Source organism: Mastacembelus armatus, chromosome 12 (assembly GCF_900324485.2).
Source record: "Mastacembelus armatus chromosome 12, fMasArm1.2, whole genome shotgun sequence".
NCBI classification, from domain to species: domain Eukaryota; kingdom Metazoa; phylum Chordata; class Actinopteri; order Synbranchiformes; family Mastacembelidae; genus Mastacembelus; species Mastacembelus armatus.
Genome location: NC_046644.1, coordinates 8,128,100 through 8,142,565, shown reverse-complemented (window position 1 = coordinate 8,142,565; position 14,466 = coordinate 8,128,100).

Below are 14,466 nucleotides of genomic sequence, written 5' to 3'. Positions count from 1 at the left end.
GTTTATAAATTTCACTGTATTGACTGTCACCATGTTGCATTTCTAAGTTAAAATTGTGCATTTGATAATTTCCTAATTTAAACTTGCAAAAACAGACATAGAGCCTAAAGAAAACCGAGCAGTGAGTACAGTAAAATGACTGCATGGCACTGGCTCGTGTAACATTTCTTCATTTTCAAGATATGCGAAATGACTCTTTTGTTTGTGCTTCACGGCTCCAACTGCATTGTTTTGAGTATTTCATAGTCTGTGCTGTATGAATTTCGACTTTACACAGACAAAACAATACTGAGTGGCGCAGACACTTTAAAGAAAAGAGGCACAGAGGGGATTGACAGCATGCATACACCTACTGCCATAAGCACTTACCAAATAGAGCAGCAGAATGACACCAGCACAAAGGCTGACACGGCTGAATTAACCTTTTGTTCCAGATGAGGCTGAGGAAATTGCTGATTTTTTTTTTTTTTTTAGAGATGACTGCAACCAGTATTGTCGAAACCTTCAACTTCTTTCTCCTGGATTTGATGTTTTGACCCTTATCACTCACACACACACACACACACACACAACAGATTTTTATTCAAAACCAGAAATACTGTAAAGCTTCCATACTTCCATTCCACACAAACTAGTCTGTAAAGTCGAGTGCAGATAGAAATGGTGTTAAAGCTCCTAGGGAGCTGAGTCCTTTGCAGTTCTAAAGCCACTTGATTTTGTCCTCCAACACATCACACTCTAATGTAAGGGCGAATTAAAGTATTTGAAAAGCTGCGCTGATGTAAACAAGTCTTAATTAGCTCAATATTGAAACAGTTGTTTGGCCGTTACTCTTCAAACATTAAGTACTTTATTTTTATGTGCTGAAAAAAGAGAAATGCAGGCTTCTAGCACAGGCTTTGGAAATGTCAAATAATTATCTGCATGTCCTTGTTTGCCACAAGGTTGGTGGATAAACCAAAATCAGTTTCCCACATTTACACCATTTTCTACTGGAAGATAAGCAGGGAAATGAACCATGCAGACCTGAAAAAGTATTTATAATTTATGGAAAACATATTTTTGCCATTAGGAAATATTTGTTGTGGAAAGTATAACTCATTTATTTATTATACAGTAATATTTAGTATGGTGGCTAATATTGTATATATTAGTTACATGGTGACGGAGAGAAACAACCAACCGACCACTGCAAAGCAAACAAAGAAGAAAAATGACTGCCTCTGCCTCACTTTTATTACTTTTAAAGCAGTTTGCACATTATTTTTCATAGGTATTTAAATATTAATATGAATTGCATGTAAAAGTTTATTTTATGATTAAGCTTGAATGTTAATTCTTGACCAAGGGAGTAGTACTTTCATGAAATAACCAATATCTGCTTTAGTAGTGTTACAGTCTCAGACTTGACCTACAAAGATGAGACTGGTATAATGCTGTTTGTCCTCAGTGTTTGACTGGACCAGTGTAGATGAAACCAAAAACAACACCCAAATCCAAAAACAATACCAGGGAGACCAGAAATGGAAAAAAAAAAAAAAAGAAATCCTGTCACTTCACACTCCAGCCATTTTTCTTTCACATCCTTTCATCCACAGGCGTTTTCAGTTGTGCAGGTGTTCCCAGCCACACACAAACCTCAGCCACCTCATCCAGTCTACAGTGGCCCATTAATGGAAAGCATATGATGTACTTAGAGCTCACTACAGAGTCTCCACCACCTGCTTTTATATCAGCTTGATAGAGATTTAAAGTCATACCTGTTGCCTTGAATGTCTTTTGGACATTATAAAAACAGGCTCCCCCACCCTCACGTCTGTGTAATACACTGCAACAGTAGTCATTCACAGTTCTCATGACATGAAGAATCACAGGCCCATGTGTATTTGACAATATTTCCATACTATATGCTATAAATACACTGAGTAACTGTAAATCTCCCTGCTGTTGTTTTCATGCACCCAAATCCTTTAACACAGTAGGAAGTCTGAGCATACACTATGTTACTTTGCATTATTTTCTGCCTATGCAACACTGGCTTGCCAGAAACACCCTCTGATGCTAATCTCTTCACGGGTGGTGTTGCTGCTGCTCCGTCCATGCTCGCTTCACCCTCTAACAAGCTTCTCCTTTTTCCTCTGTCAGTCTTGCATCAGTGGCAGATTCTCCTTCCGTTCCTCCCTGTCTGCGTTTTCCCCTTTCCCTCTCATTACTGCTACCCACCAAAGCCAATCATTCACTGGAGAAACAGACATGAACTCACCTGCCAGTCATTGCTATATGACCACTTCACTGAGCTATCTGTGAGGCTCTGTTATCGTCTGACAGAAGAATGCCATAAAATGCTGGCGTCCTCAGCAGAGTATTGCAGAAAATATTAATAAGTTATTGGCTGGCGGCCACTGTTTTCCTTCATTTTATTATCAGAGTAAATTGAATATGTTTGGGATTTTGGTTGTTAGTTAGAGGAAAACAACTTAAAAACGTCACTTTGGACTGTGAGAAATAGCGATGGACTTTTTTTTTTTTCACATTTTTCCAGCACGTTAAATCTCAAAACAGCAACTGCAAGACTATGGATAATAAATAAATGCCTGAGGCTGCACCTTTAAAAACACAAGCATAAACACAAAATACATTTTACTCGTGTTTAAAACTACTTCATGCCCACGTTAGTTATTTTCAAAATAGAAGTAAACCTGGTACACAGCATGCACGGCCACCACCGAGGAGGTAAAGGTTACATGACAGAGGAGGAAAACAGGGGTGGAAGAAGGAAGAAGGATGAGATGAGGGACAGAAGGTGAAACAGACAGAGTGGAGAAGCAAACGATAAGAGCCTCAGACAGAACATGATAGAAAAGACTGGGATTCTTCTTCACTCAGTGAAGGTCAACAGCCTGCTGTCCCCACAGAACGCTGCTCTCACTGCTGCTTCTCTCTTTACTTGCTTCTCTACACGAACTTGGCTGAATCTCTTTCTCTAATTTGATGTTGCACAAAGACAAAAAGGAAAAGACACAAAACACTAAAGAGATCTAACTTCTGAAAAGAGAAGGGTTGAAAGTGAATTGAGTCCCTGGATGAGCATTTGTTAAATGTCAATGCTGCAGCCCAGTGTGGTGAATGTCTGTGTGTCTTTGTGTAGGTGTGCGACAACAGCAGACAGAGATGAATAAAGAATGTGAGAGCAATCAACAAACTGAGGAATAATACTGTAGAAGCTACAATAACCATAAGACTTTTTTCTCCTTTTTTGACATGCAATGTGAAACCACGCATAAATCATTTGCCTAAAGACAAATACAAAGTGGGAAAAAAGATTTATTCAGATTTGAGAACAGATATGACAAGAAAGTTATTTGAATTTGTAGTGCAGCTCTGTTGGTTCTACATTTTGGATTTTACTTCCAAACTAATGAATTGAACAGCATGCCCCCTTGGCTTGTGTAATTGGAAGTTTTTGGGGATTATCTGCGGTAACGGTGATTGTGTTTCACCAATAACAAAACGTTAAAGGTTGTGCACATGGAACAAAATGTTTTGTTTCAATTTTTTCTGATGTTCACCAATTGTAATTAAAAATTAGATGCACATTAGTACTTGATGAACTCAGAATATAATTGGTATAAAGGATCGGTTAGTTGAGTACATTTTATGGTTGGTCCTGATATTGAGACCCACCTATACTTTTTTTCCCACGTGTGTGGGCTTCTTTTTAGCAAATCCCAGTAATGAACATGGTGAGTATAGAGTTATTACCACTGCCAGGAATGATGAGGAAATATCTACCCAAGTGAAAAATATATTGTTTCATACTTAAGTTATACTTTAGCATATAAAATTTACAAAGTGTATTTGTGCATGTGTTGAAACATAATAAAATTATATCACTGGTAAAGTCCAAGATTAGTAAAATAATTATTGATACAAAAAAAGCATATTCAAAGTAAATTTTAGCAAAGTATATTGAAATGATATCATTACAAGTTATTTAGCATATTTCTTAAAAGTTCACTTTACTTTAAACATACGTTTAAGTATGTTTAGTTATGTTTTCTAAAAGTATGTTACATTATTTTTTTTAAATTTTATAATTCTTTTCAAAATATAATACTATGCCAACATTTAATTTAGCTATATTTCGGTATACTTATTTAAAGTACACAATACGTGTGTTCCTGGGTGTGCTAGCACATGACAGGTTTTCATTTCTACCCAGTAATATATGAAAAAAATCTGTTTTTAAAGTACTAAATCAGATTTACAGTGCAGCTTCTAGTGTATAAAGTGCAACTTAAATGGTTTCATTTTAACACAACTTCAAGTATACTCAATATACTTTTAGAAAATATACAAAAATATATATTTTTTCACTTGGTTATAAAACTCAAGTTGTAATAAACTAGAATTATTCTTTAATAAAAGAAAAGGTTGATTAGCTGTACAGCTTTATTGTCTAGTTGTGAGTCATAAATGTTCAAACAAAGACTTACACTTGCCTGATTCTCCAGCAGTTTGCTTTGAGGAGCTGCTCTGACCCAAATCGATCTCCCAGGGTTACTCCGGTCCTAATTGCTTTTCTCCACTTCCATTGTAAAACAGCCCAGAGGTTGCTGAGCCTTCTGGCTTACAAAGTCAATTTCTGGCTTTTTCTATAATTTTGAACAAAAATTTCCTGTCTTATGAAACTTTTAAATTATTTACTCCTAACTGAAGTTCTCAGAAATGTAAGGTGGTCTTATGATCGAGCAACCACTTAAAGCAAAAACTATAATTTACTGTGCCTTCATATTTTTGCCTAAAATAATGCAGTGATTACATCTTCATTAGCTATTCATTGGATCTCTGCTATAATTAGAAGCAGTCTGTTTCCAGAAATATGGGTCACTGACAGGGCACCATCTCACAGGAGGGAAGGGTAAAGTGGGATAGATACTGTGGCAAATATGTTTAAAGTTCAATAGATGCCACCAGTACAAGTCAATAAATGTTATACAGTAGATTTCCTTATGAAAAAAAGTAAAATGCTTTAAACATGCAGATGCTTTAAACATGATATATAACATGGCACACATGGCTCAACTAACAAAGATCTTTTTTTTTTTTTTTTCCATGATATGCTGTAGGTCCTACCACAGCACCTTAATAATATTTGACAGTAATAGTAACTATGGTTAAAAAGGAGGTACCGTGGGCTGCTGGGCACATGACTATCAGTGAAGTACAAAAGCAAACACATAGTCAATGATCTGTGCTGACAACCAGATTATAAGGGTGTGAACCGTTTTCACCCTCTGATGAATCTCAGAGCATGTAGAGACTGAATGGGAGGAAAAATGCTGAGCTGAGCAAATCTATGATGAAGCTTATCATTTAAAGTCTGCATTGTTCCATATAGTGCAGCTCATCACCAAAGAACATAATCCCTGTCTGAGTCGTTCAGGATATCTAGAGGTTTTTAGTTAAAGGAAGCGGGACCTATATGTCCAAGTTTAAAACTTCAAGATATTTTATAATAAATGTGCTGAGCATGTTCTTATCTGAACTAATATAATATCTATGAGTTTTAAATCATGTCCACATGAATAAATCTGTCATTTTTCCTTGTCCAAAAAGATATTTAATTTCATGTAATTTAGTCCACCTATAAAGCAACACATTTTGTGTTCTCCAAGACACTATAGACCATGTTCAACACTACTTGTTAACAGTGTAAGATTTTCATTAGTATTGAATTATTTTTTATTTGAAATGTTTTATCTTCATGTTTTCTGTTTAATAAATGAAATACAGCAGTCATCAAAACATGTATTTCTTATGGTTCTTTATATGCCAATGTCTCAATAACACATTCAGATCAGCCTGTCATGCATCTACTTATTTATTACCAGTTTTAAATTAAAACTACATAGATTGTAAAAGCGCATGCATACCTACATAACCTTTGTTTTTTTAATGTTTCCATATACCCAAACATTGCTGTATTTACCACTGCAAGAAGACACTGATCACCACGGTTTACAGTAAAAGTAGATCCTCTTGCAACATCAACAATGCAAAAGAGCTATTGATTCTGATCCCCCATCCATCTGTCAGAGACAAACTGCCATAAATACGTAGATGTTATCAATGTTCTGACCAACATTCAAGCCAGAGTTTGAACAATTTCATCTAACTTCACTTATTTCCTGAATCGGTTGATTGAATCCCAAAATACTGCATTCTGTCCAGTGTATTCTTATAGATGAATATAATAATGCTGTTGTTATTGGTGAGTGTTATAACTGTAGTTACCAGTTGCATTAAAAAACCCATGTGTGGGTGATTTCATGTCTGTCTTTTTCTCCTAGCACAACATTCATTATTAGTGTGTTGGATTTCATTCTTTATGCTCATATGAACATGTGTTGTATGGTCACAGGATGGGAGCCGCTCACTTTGCAAATGCGTGTGGGTCGCCTGTGCTCTGCGAGATCCGTGTGTGGTGTGGTTGCGAATGGAAAGCAGCTCCCTTTTGCCGCTGTGTGTGTGTGTGTGTGTGTGTGTATGTGTGTCTGTGTGTGGTGTGGTCACAGGCTGAGAAGAGCCACGGTTCACATGGGAACAAATGACAGGATCTGGTTTAGTGAGCCTATCTGTAAAAAGATGAAAGAGACCAAACTGGTGAAAAAAAAAAAACACACGTAGGAATTAGAGCTGAAGCATTGCCAGACCTCCCACAGAGCTTTCACTGCAGTGTCAGATGGTCAGTTGATGGTCACCAGTTTTCAGTCTGTCTCTCTTCAATGAAAAATGAGACACCACAGCAATTTCAGTACCGCCACTGCTTCAAGACATTTAAAAGGTAAAAAGACCTCATTGCAAACCAATTTTGGATCGGTACCAAATAATACTTGGGAAATGTGGCAAAAAAAAACACAATCAGTCAAATCATCTCCATTTACTACTGTCTCTGCCCAAACCATGAACTCATAAACAACCTCGCCAAATGGTTACTAAATAAATATTTTTAGAGATTTAGGTTGTCAAAATGAGGTCCTGATCATAAAAGGCAAATAAATGAACACAAATCTAATGTTGTTCTTTTTTGTGACTGGGATATAGAAAAGGATACACTCTACTGTACTGTGAATGTTTCCAATATACTGTACACTGTACAACATGTATACTGCAGTTGGTCAGCAGTGCTCCATTCACTTTATAGCCATCTGTCGTTAATGGGGGGATTCACCCAAATCCTCACACCAGCATCTATTTACACTAATGAGGTGTCATATCATTTTCTGAGACCTTTGCTGCTGCCCCATTTAAATTGATTTATTTACAGTTTAGTGGTTAAAACATTTTAAAATGATCCCCGCAATTTTTTTTTTTTTTTTTTTTTACTAAAAACTATGTCCCAGTAACTTGGATTATTTGCACACAGCTGTCAGTAGTTTCCAATGGTTTTAGACCCTTTTTTCTGCTATTAATAGATTCCACTGACTCTAAAAGCAGAGGCTTCTTTCCTGACTCACCTAATTTACCACCATTTTTCAAACAGTGATTTAAATGTGGCCGATTAATAGATATACGTGCCCAGAAACACTTTATCTGCTGAGTAATGGTTGTGTCCGTACACACTCCAGTGACCACAACCTGGTTAGGGATGTAACTGAATTCGCCCATTTTCATAATTGCAATCAGGGCTTGTGCTAAGGTTGCAATATAACCCTTTCTTCTTCACATTGCCCCCATGGCTGTTTTACTATCTCTTTTAATATTCTACTTGCTTGTCATGCTTCATACTTTGCCTTGAGACACACAGTGTGCTGCCTTTGCTAGCATTTCACAGCTGTGAAATAAAAAGCTGAAGTATTTCCAGTATATCAAAGCAAATAAAGGTTTGCATTTTAATCGCAATGAAAGGCTGATGCACTGCACAGCAGACTTCTTGGCTTCAGTTGCAGTGCTCCTGACAGCCCTGTTAGGAGATGTGGCAATAACAGCAGCAGAGTTATTACAGCTCAGGAGTGGGCTCCCTCATCTTCTGCTCATGGGTTACACTGTTTTCTTCATGTTTGAAATCAGCCTTCTGCCTGTTTCTGTTACAGTGGTGTTGATGGGTACAGAAAAACTACAGGGAGACACAGAGATACTGAAAACAGGCTGACGTGAAATAATCATGGTATACTGAAATATTACCTGTAAAGCTGCACACATTATTGTGGGGGGCATATGTTATGGCTATTCCAAGTATACTGAATTTTCTGACATATGAAATAATATATTTTAATTACCAAAAAAAAAAAAGAAAGTAAAGAAATGTAAATCTGAAACACAGTGGCACAGTTGGGACACAGCTTCACCAGGACTATAGCTAAGCAGACTGTAACATGAAAAGCATCCATATAGTCAGAAATTATGGACAAAAACCTTGATAAATTAAGTTTACCTACGTTCTTACGACAATACTGGACATACATAGTACTGGGAGGGCACAGATCCTACTGGGATCTAATGTCACACAGGAAACATCAGGTTAATATTTAAGTTTTGATTACAAAACTAATATCAAACTGTATTTACTGCATTTTTTTTTTTACATTTTCAATGTTAAGAAAACCCAAATAGGCTAAGACTAATGATAAGGAGAAAAATAATGATTCACTGAAGAGTGAAGATTTACAGTTTGCATAAATAACAAAATTTAAAAAAAATTTATCCATCGACTGCACACTTAATTGGCTGGATGTTTTCTTTTTGTCAAAACTGCAAACCCTGCGTCTATAACAGAGCTACACAAAGTTGTTTCTAAAAAGTTAATATGCAGAATTTAAATATCTGAAGTGCAACTTTTTCTAAGAGTGACCTGAAATTTGCCAAGGATGCTGTTATTAAAAAAAACACAATGTCAATACAAGGTTCATGTGTGTAGGCTATTCCAGTGATCCACAGTCTACGGGTCAAAGAAAACTCGATATTAGATTCTACACATCCCACAGGATTAAAAATGTATTTGGGAGATTTAGAGGAGACAGGATTAAGAAGACAGACAGAATGTGGTCTCCTGCAGGAGTGCAAGAGAAGGGATAGCTCAGTGTTGAAGAATAATGGACAGATGAGAGGTGGAATATGTTATACTACTGTTTTTCACACAAAAAAAAAATAAAAAATAACAGGATCACCAGAGAGCAGGTCAGACAAGAAGGTTGCATTTGGATCCTTCCACTATTGATGGTAATGTTTGTCTAAGAACAGTTCGTTGTGTGATTTGTAGGAGTAGCATGTTTCAGTTTAGCTTTTGTTAGTTTCACAGTGCTAATAGCACAAATGCAGCTTTACAAGTAACATCATCCGTGTACCGGTGGTAGTTTTACAGGATTGTCATCCATGGGACTACAACTTAATTCCAAGGTCACGTCATGTAATTTTTTTTCACCTATAGTAAAAACTGAACAAAGCTGATATTATGCAGTTAATTTGTGCTGCCTGACACATACGAGCTCCTCCGACGATTGGAAAATTATTTCGCAGCATGAATAATTTAGCCGTAATGGACTTAGCGTGATTAATAATTTCTTCACATATCTACAGTCGAAGCCTGTTAGATCATTTTCTGAGCGTTTTATTCCCTTTCTTTGTGCACATGATTGTGTGTATATTGATGCTTTTTCCATTTCCCATTTGCCTTTCTTTTGATTTGTTTTTTTAACGTGAGCATATTATTTTTCTGTCTTTAACTAAGCAGTAACTGGTAGAAGATTAGAGGATGCTCATTGTTAAAATTCTTTTAACAAATGGACACGGAGGCAAAATCTTTTGTTTTTATGATATTTTCCTTGCAAGGGAGCAATTCACACACAAGAAGCTTGGAGCAAATGCAGTTTGTAAAGCCATATGTAGTGAATACTTTGTTCACTAATTTTACCATCCCTCCTGCTGACGTATGCACACTTGCATGCGTCAGTACTGCTGCATATCTGAACAGGCTTTTTGGTAGTACAAATTTTCCTTCTGGACATCACCATAGTACTTTTGCTGTCAGATTTGCAGCCCTTTCTGGTCCATGTGTCTCTCTCATTCTGTGGGGCAGCAGTTTTTCATGTCTTTCAACTATGTTTTATCTAGATGTTCGACTGTGACTGTAGCTTGCAGAGCAAGTGGTTTGCGTGCTGCTGCTTTAGCAACAGTGTCAGATTTGCGGTTCCCGACGGAAACTGGGTCAGTTCCCGTTCTGTGTGGGGCACACTTGTAAATTGCTACCTTTTTTGGTAGTTCTACAGCATTGAGAAGTTGTAAAATGAAGTCTTTGTGTGTGATGGGTTTACCAGAAGAGGTTACCATTCCTCTGTTTTTCCACTGGACAGTTGAAAATCCATAGCTGCTATCGGTATAAATATTAACCATTTTCCCTTGTCCTAATTTACAAGCTTCTGCTAGAGCTATCAACTCTGCAGCTTGGGCCGACAAATGTGACGGCAGTGGTTCAGCTTTAAGAACTTCTGTGACTGTTACAACAGCATAACCTGTAGCATTGGATCCATCAACAAACATTGTCACTTCAGCATCTGCATATGGTGTGTCAGTTAAGTCAGCTCTGGGCAACACTCTATTCTCAGTTTCAACAATACAGTCATGTGGCTCACCATCCTCAGCTGTAGGCATCAATGTAGCAGGGTTGAGAGTTGTACACCGCTCAGTAGTGAGATGTGGCTGTGAGAGAAATGTCATGCAGGATAAATTTCTAGCTAGTGACATATATGCTAGTTTGTTTTGCAGCAGCAGAACAGAGACTAGAACAGGGGATGGAACAACATGATGCTTGCTGAAGCTTGGACTGCCATGGAAGCTGCAATCACAGCTTGGATGCACACAGGCATTGCCCTGACAATTGGTTCCAAATGAGTGGAGTAGTAGGCGATTGGCCTGTCTCCATAGGGTTGGGTCAGCACTGAAGTTATATGGACATTTTTACAATCAACAGTCTGAATGAATGGTTTGGTATAGTTAGGCAGTCCAAGAACAGAGGTGCTAGTCAGAGCTTTCTTTAAATTCTCAAAAGCCTTATCTGCCTGTTCATTCCACTTTATTTTCTCATAAGCAGCCATAGGAGTTTCATAAATTAACTTCAACAGTGGACTCAACAGTTAGTCATGCCTAAAAAGGACATCATTTGTCTCTTAATTTGTGGTTTGGGTGTTCTGAGTATGCCTTCCTGTTTTCATCTAACGCCGTGCCCTGCTGTGAGAGGTTGCAACCTCGATATTTTACTTCTTTTTTCCACAGCTGTAGTTTATTCTTGCTCACTTGATGTCCCTATTCTGCTAGAAACTTAAGTAGCGCTATGGTGTCTGTTTTACGTTGTTCTTGTATGTCTCCCTGCTTTTCAGTGTGTGTGTTTTGCATCTGACCTGTTTCATCAGTTAGTCACGTTGTTGCATCCTCCTGTTGGTCAGAGCGTCTCTTATGCTGTGGACACATTCATACCCAGTGGCCTGTTTTTCCACAGACATAACAGCAGTCATGCTGAATACCCTGTTGCTGTCTGCCAGGTCTTACTCCACCACGACGTCCTTGTCCACATCCTCGGAACCCAGTCCAGGGTACACTACTCTGGAACCAGTACTCAGAAACAGGTTTTTCATTATAATCGGCACAAAACACTTTTTTTGCTTTTCTGCTTTGCTTTTTTTGTTTTTCTGCTTTTCTTTTGTACTTTAGATTTTTGTTGGAGAACAGTGGCCACATGCACAGCATAGTTTTTAGTATCAGTTAAAGCACATGTTCACCAGCCAATTTGATGTTTTCGAATGAACCCAGAAATCTCAGGCTTAAGGCCAGTCAGGAATGCATTCTTTAGCTGCTGTGCATATGGGCTGTTATCGTTTTGTTCTGCACCAGCAAGCACTGGAATGTCACTGTGGGTGTTAAATATTTCCTTCAACCTATTGAAGCAATTCAACACACCCTCTTGTTCCAATCAGCCCTTTTCAATAAAAAAAGCTCTTACTCGATTTTATAATTCAGTTATAAATATCATAATTGTCCTACCTTGGTCAGAGTTCGTCTCCGGTCCTTGTTCCAAATTCGATCTCGTCACTCCTCTCCCTTCCAGCAGACTTCCCAGCTTCCTTCTTACCAAACCGTCCTCTGTAAGCAGACAGAGTGGAGGTCTTTTAGTCAGTAGTCCCAGACTCCCCCGTGCACAGTTTCTCTGTAATGATACTATTTTGCTGTTCAGCTTTTTTTTTTTTTTTTTTTTGAATGATATCGAATGTTTTTGTGCTAATTTATACTTTTTAGTATTCATTTCTTTTCCTCTGCTCCTACTCTTCTGGCCACTCTCCAGAGTGCTGATACTGGAGCTGTCGCAGGTACACTCCATCAGTACGCCCAGAGTTCTGTGGAAAAGGACTAATAGATAATAATTAGCCTTACTGGATTGATATTTATATCCACCTACTCCTGCCTACTTCTTTAAATACTATATCCAGACTCTGCCAAGAAACGGCAAGTTCAGCTTTTGAGTTTATTCATATCACACTTTTTCTTGAGCTGTAAATATCTGCAGTCTCCTACTTACTTGCACTCCAAGGGATTTTTCCTTTACCGTTCCTGTGTTTCTGTTTCCATTTTACTTGCTCTCTCTCCTTGTCTGCCGCTCTCTCTGCCTGAACCACACTTTATTATTCATTAGAAACCAACAAACCTCTGCCAATTGTGTCATTATTTTCTGAATTGTGATTGTAGAGTGAGACAAGGTGACTGAGAGAAGTAAAGAGTTCCTGTAAATGTTCATAATATTTCAAATTTGAAAACATTTTGGCTGAAACCCAGACCAGGGAATGAGATGGGCTGGCTGATATGCATACTTACCCACATATGTGAACATTCAGATCCGCATATACCATATACTATTCACACTACTGTAGATTACAAGGGCTTATATATAGATGCATTCTTTTCATGAGATTTCCTAAAAGCTGTACAGAGAATGACAAGCACAAGACAGGAGCAAAAATGTACATATTTTGGACAGGTAAAGGCCTAAGATGAAATGTGTGTATCTACCCTCCCAAAAAAAGTGAAGTGTATGTCATGGATTCAGTGAGTTCACCCCCTGAATGTCATGTGTCAGAATAAATCCCATGTTGCTTGGCAGGGGTAGTTTTTTGGCTTTCTTTAAATGTCTGCTTATCAGTCTTTGTGTTTAGAAATACCACATTATCATGAGCAGAATGGCAGCAAAGCAAGAAAAAAACAAAAACTGCTTTCAAGACACCCTGGTGCAGCTGAAAGAAATTGGGAGCTTTATTGAAACATGGTAGCCAAATATAGACAGTTAGTAGATTGTCTCTGTCTTTTTATCTTATATTAATTGTATGCACCTTACGTTCTGATCCATATTTAATCTGCTTCAGTATCTCATTCCCCTCTGATTGTTGGAGATCATCATCTTTCACAGCAATCACTTATTGTAACAGTTAATAACACACATGCCTGCACTTTCAATTAAAGTAGTGAATTCCTGATCCCTAAAATACTGCTAAAGTTAATTTTGTTAAATTTCTGAGAACTGACATTGGTGAATTACAAAAAAAGGCAGAATTATTGTTAAACTTTGTGTAAAGATCCCTATATTATATAATGTATTATGATGGAATGTTGCTGTTTGATAGCACCTTATTGATAAATTTGAATCTTTTTCTTCCCATTTTTTGAGCCTACATGATATTCCAATTTAATTGGGGTGTGAAGCTAGATGAATGTCACGTCAGTCGGCTGGGAACACGATCATATTTCAGAAGTGTCTGGCATGCAGGAGTCACCTGATGTGAACCGTCATGTTTCTTACCTGAATGAGCTGTGTAAAGAAAAAGACCAATGGAAACAAGAAAAATGATTAAGAATTTATCATCAGAAACTGATTTTTGCCAAGACATTCAATTCATTTTGAATTATGAAGAAGAATTGTGAGGAAGACAAATGGTTGAAAGGAATGGAAACAGGTGGCCCACAGCAGGAGATGGGTTTGGCAGGTGAGATATCTCTGGCTGAAACTTTAAGAGGTGTGGTAGTGGAACTGACCACATACACACACACACCTTTTTTTTTATTGTACCTCGTGGGGACATTACATTGACTTACATTCATTTTTTGAAGACTTACTCTAACATTAACCATGACCACTCTATGTGTAGCCCTAACACTAAACTTAAACCAAATTGTCTCATAACATTCATTGATTTCCATATTGGGGACCTGGCTTTGATCTCCATGGGGAGATGAGTCCCCACATGTCACTGTGTAAAGCTTCTTTCTATAATTTAATCATTTACAGTTTTGAAGGACTTGATATGTGTCCCAAAAAGCAACTTGAGTCCCCACAGTGTGACTGTGCAGTCAGATTTATGTCCCCACAACATAAGTAATACCAACATGAGTCTGTTTTAAGAGGAGGAATGAGTCTGGAAGGAAGGA